We start from the raw sequence: 5,981 nt of genomic DNA, 5'->3' as shown, positions 1-5,981 counted from the left end.
GGAACCGAATCTTCACACGCGATACGGGCTTCTCCTTCAGCCCCGGTTATAATTTACTTTATTTGTTCATTTAAGTTTCTCATAATTTGTTCTTGTTTATTGCCTTAAACGGGACTTTATTCATGACCCGAGTATTTCATTCAAGCCAGCAAATTTCAGATTTCTAACTCTTGGCCACGAGAAAAATATATTGTTCCCTCAACATCTCGCGGCCATGACATAATAATGTTGTTACCTCAACATATGATCTCAAGGCCACGATTTATTATCACGTTCCCACGACTTAATATGACGTTCCCAAGAGTTTATATGTGTCCACGACAAAACTAAGTGAACCGAACATGTCCCCTCCCGGTCACCGTACTTTTGCTTATTTTAATGCTTGTTTTGTCTTATTTTAAGGCCTGTTCACACAAAGAGCGATAACTTTAATGATAATTATATTTTCATCTACACCAAAGCACAATGACGTTCTGGTTATTCTAAGTGTGTGCTGCAGCTTTGTCATATTTTGCTTTAAATGCTTGGGCTGTTTAAGTCAGGTGGATTCTGATTGGCTGCCGGAAAAAAATCATTCTGAAACCGAACGATGTTGTTCCTCTGTGTGTCGCTATCATCACAGTTGTGGTTTGAAATGTCCTATTCTCATAGAATTAGAACAGTTATTGAAACTTTAGTTAAGGCCCGTTCACACCAAAATATGACTATAACGATAACTATATTATCGCCCACACCAACAGATTATGTTCTGCTTATATTTATACATACTGATTCTAATTGGTTGATGAACATTCAAGGTGTGCATTTATTTTCCAGTAAACGCACGGATAAAGTAGTTCCAGGCAGGTCTTAACCGCATTACAGTTCCATATCACTAACACTAACCCTAACCCTAATCTATCTATCCATCAACCCACCAATCTAAAGGTAATGTTCCTATTCAGAATAATGGTTGTGTTAGTGTTTATATTTTGGAATGAGTTCTGCTCTCATTCGGGAGCTTGAATCCAAACCTTTGAATCCAAGCTCTTGTAAAATCAGGTACAGGTCGAGCCTTGCCCTAAAATGCTCAGATGAGGGATTATTTCACCTGTCATACCTGCCTCCACCTGCTCTCTATCTCCATATCTCCATATATCCAGGACTCAAGCCTTTCCCTTTGAACATATCTCAACTAATCTTTGAACTCTCAGCTGGCACAGACTTTTCTTTCAGATTCAGCCAGTGGATTACAAGGATTTTTATGTAATTAAATGTCTCTGTATTCTAGGTCACACCAGAACAAAGCATGCTTTGTGTTTTGATCAAAGTAATGACTGTATTTGGACTGTTTCTAAAATGCTTGTGGCGATGGTTGTTGCAGCAAAAATAATGGTAATTAAAAGAATATTTCCCATGGAGCTGAAAATGTCATAATTTACTCATCATCATATTGTTTTAATCTCATATGAGGAGATATTTAACAAAATACAATAGCTTGTCAGGCTTCAAAACTCTCATGTGGTTTCAAACCTATTGGGTACAACGGGGCTAAAGCAGTGTGAAGTTGATTCTTTGCTAATTTAATGTAATATATATCTATTTTTTAAAGTAGCAAATGAGAATCACTAAAATTATTGAATATATTTTGAAACAAAGGTCGTCTTAATGATTTTTGGTTTTGTTTAACATAATTAAAGCAACAGTTTTTCAATATGTAATACTGAATATGTAAAAGTATGGTATTTGGGGCAAAAGGTACAATAATAAACATAAACAGCTGACTTTTCCATTTGTTGACATGACATGGTTAGATTCAGTTGGTAAATATCATATTTATACAGTAATGTCCCATACAGTAAATATATTTTAAATCATCATGGGATCTTTACTTTTTTAAATAATTGTTTCTTTTTTTTATTTAATGACAGTATATTTATTAAACAAAAATACATTTTATTATCAAAATAAATAGATTATAGTACAAACTTTGCTAAAGGGATTGTTTTGATCAAGCATTAACTTAGACATTATTCAAAACATATTATTTTACCTAAAGTATTTGTATAAATAATTGCCATATTATACATTTATACGATTTTAAATAAACAAACCACTTTTATTATTTATTTTCACACAAAATCCGTTGCTGTTCAATACAAACACACACACACACACACACACACACACACACACACACACACACACACACACACACACACACACATATGTATATATATATATATATATATATATATATATATATATTTATTTCTGCAATCATACACTATGGGAGCTAATTTTTCTTAAGGTGTGCCATTAGCTCCGATGTACCCTATGATTTTCTTTCTTCAGTAGAACATGAATTAATTTTCAGTTTTGAGGGAACTATCCCTTTAGGAAATATAAAAGAGCTGCCAGTTTCCTCTTGTCTGTGTGTTAAATATGGATGAATACTTTTTTCTCTTTGTACTGAAGGTCTGAAGGACAAGCATAGAAATCATCTCAGTCCTTATGACCCTTATGATCCAGCGGCTGTGATTTCAAACTCTCCTCATTTTGTAAGAGCTCTGCACAGGGACCGTTCAGGTCAAACGGAGTAGGTGTAGTCATTTATTTTCTTGGAGGAAAGAGATTCATTTTGCTCTACACAAAGATATATAAATATAATCTTTCACTCCCGAAACCACAAGCGGGTGAGATGTAGCTCGGAAACAAAAATATGACAGGCACGTCCGGCAAGAACAAAACAACAAACACAGAGAAAAGACATAAATAAACAATGATGGTGGGCAATGTTTACTTGGCTGGTGAAGAGATGGCAGATTTCCTATGAGAAAAGCTCTACGCCTGGCTAGAAAAACAAAGGAAAAAGAGCAGTGAGGATCTTTTCAGCTCATTTTGATTCTGGACGGACATCTGTAGTGAAAAAGTAGTAAATCTATTGAACCTGAATGCAGACTTGCAACATTAAAGACTGAGCGGGGATGGACTGTATAGGCTTGACTTGATCAGAACAAATGAATATGTGGACCACAAAACCAGTCACATGGGTCTATTTTTTGAAATTGAGATTTATACATCACATGAAAGCTGAATAAATAAGTTTTCCATTGCTGTATGGTTTATTAAGATAGGACAATCTGGAAATCTGAGGGTGCAACAAACCGAAACATTGAGAAAATCGACTTTAAAGTTGTCCATTTATGTTCATGATTGTGCTGCATTCATTCACAAATATACAAGTTTTATATATTTACAGTAGGAAATTTACTAAATATCTTCATGGAACATGATCTTTACTTAATATCCTAATGGTTTTTGGCATAAAAGATCATTTTGACTCACGTATTGTTGGCTATTGCCACAAATATACCCGTGCGACTCGTGACTGGTTTTGTAATCCAGGGTCACATATACTAAAGTGATGTCAACAGAATTTTTTTCATTCAAGTTACGTAAAGAGAATGATATATATGCTGCTAAATTGTCTCATGTACAGTATATAGAAGAAGAAACCCAGAAGCTGCATGTTTGGGTATACACAGCTTATATTCTACAACAAACCAAGTGACTATACCTGTCATACAAACATACTTCACTAAAACTGTCTCTTCAGTGTCTGGTTTGCATCAAGAGATGTCTATCCACACCCCATGACACAGATTATACGTTTCACACTCTCCTCCCCAGTGTGTTATTTCTGGATGTGAAGTGTTTGGCTCTACGGCGTGTTGAGAGGCAGTAAACGCGTCTCAAGGAGAAATCTGTATTGAGAAACTGTGTGTTATGATGGACCTTTAGTTGGGGACACTTAATATTCAGCAATAGCTGCTTTCACTGCTAGCATACAGGTTGATTGAACTTAAAAAAATGTATGTAAACTAAGATTTAAATAGCGCTGCATTAAAAACTCTTAGTTCAATGAACTAAACGTTTTTAATTAAACGTTGTTGAAATTTTAAGTACATTCAACTTAAAATGTATTGTTTTTTCAACAAGACAAAATTAACTTTTTTAAGGCAACGAGTTTCTATTTAAGCAATAAGCCCCTTGAAGCCGTGTTTTACAGTGGGTTTAGAACAGCTAAGGGGCGTTGTTAGGCACAACGCGGAGTTAAACGGTTACTCCATAAAAATATTCATTTTATATTTATTTTATTCATAAAATAAACACCAGCAACAAAAAAATAAAACGTTATAACACATTTATTCCCCTGCCAAGCAATGCATTTCCAAAGAGGTTGCTAAGCAACACATGCAGCAACAAAGAATCACAAACGGCAGTTGCGCAGTAACACTAATGTAATGCGGACACAGGTGTGTGTTTGTGGAGTAATTTACAACGGCTTCGAACACGGCTCAACCAATCAGAATCAAGGACAGGAACTATCTGTTTTATAAACATTTTTTAAGTTAAATCAACCTGTATGGGCTTACAGTGTAGATGAATTTAACAAATTTTTGATGATCTTTACAGTAACTGAATGGAACTGAATTAACAGAACTGACCTCAGCTATTTTCTTTTTAGAGCTGCTTTACAGCAGTATTTAATTCTGTTTGCATAATTAAATAATAATTTTTCTGCTTTATCCCTTTAAAGATGGTATGAAACAATCTGTATTGTATAATGTGCTATCTAAATAAAGGTGACTTGACTTTTGAATAGTCCTATGACAGTTTAAGGTGATCTCTAAGATCAAGTAGGGGAGCGCGGGGCTAGTTGTAACACGCTTGTTTTAAATACTTCCGCACATGCTTGGATGACGAAACTTTGTGTATTTACTAGTTGCCATATCAACACTAGGCCTATATAGAAAAAAAAATCCACCAACATTTTTTTTTGGGAAGATATCCATAGACATTTATTAAACCATAGCAAAAGTAAATTTCTTACTTAAGTTAATTTTTCATCTCTATTTTTTGTGTTTATTTAAAATAAGACAAATCTGATGTTATTTTAATCTCCAATATGTTATTTAACAGTTGAGATAGTTCTGTAATGCTTCGCTAACTAGCAGAAGACACTAGCAGGGTTTAAATCCCAGTTGTGCAGGCGGGGCATGTTGTCACACTGGGTTACAATGTGCCCCTATTAGAAATATGCTATTATATTCTATACTTTTATTAATTTTATTGAGAAAACGTGAGAAAAAGGTGAATAAAGACTGAGAGTCAATGTTCAGAAATGACTAATTATTTATTTGTTTTGAACTATGTTGTATAGCTGTGTTTTCATGTGTTCATAGTCAAAACTCAAAAATGAGTTAATATTTAAAGGTATAGCGGAGGATCTTTCCAAATTTTAGATAAGACCCGCCCTCTCCACTTTTTGAAAAGTTTGATTGATTCACCAGAATGATTGACAATTAGGAGGACCAATAGTATAGGTTACCCACCAGGAAGTAAAACATCCTCCGCTATACCTTTAATTATTAAAAATTGCCATTACTTTATATGAAAAAGTTTTTTAATTGTATTTTATTTAGAAAATATTTTAGTTTGTTTTGTATATTTTTTTTATTAGATCAGATAACATTTTAAGCTGTCATATGGTCATGTTACAATGTGCTCCACACATGTTACAATGTACCCCACCCTATGGGGCATGTTGTCACATTTCACTTCCATTCTTTCGGGGTATATCAAGAAAAAAGTATATACTGTATTAATAAAACAAAACCACATAATTGTACTAGACATGTGGGAAATTAATGTGGGAAAAAATAAATACTCTGAACCATAAGTAGATTTACACAAACTGAGAAAGTCAAAAAGCGTTACTTTGTGCCCCGCTCTCCCCTAGAAGAGAACTGAGTGTGACTACATTTGCTGGTTTGCTATATGCTATTTGGCTCACAGAGGAGTGTGTTATTGCCAGGAAATAAGAAGGGTGAAAACATTTTTTTATGAGATGAACACCACCACAAAAACGTAAATACCAGTGGAAAGCTCTGGATTTTCTTTAAGCCCGATCTTTATGAGTTGAGTGTGTGTTGGCG

The sequence above is a fragment of the Scardinius erythrophthalmus genome (genome assembly GCF_964197995.2).
Source record: "Scardinius erythrophthalmus genome assembly, chromosome: 22".
In the NCBI taxonomy this organism is placed as follows: domain Eukaryota; kingdom Metazoa; phylum Chordata; class Actinopteri; order Cypriniformes; family Leuciscidae; genus Scardinius; species Scardinius erythrophthalmus.
This window is presented reverse-complemented; position numbering follows the sequence as displayed.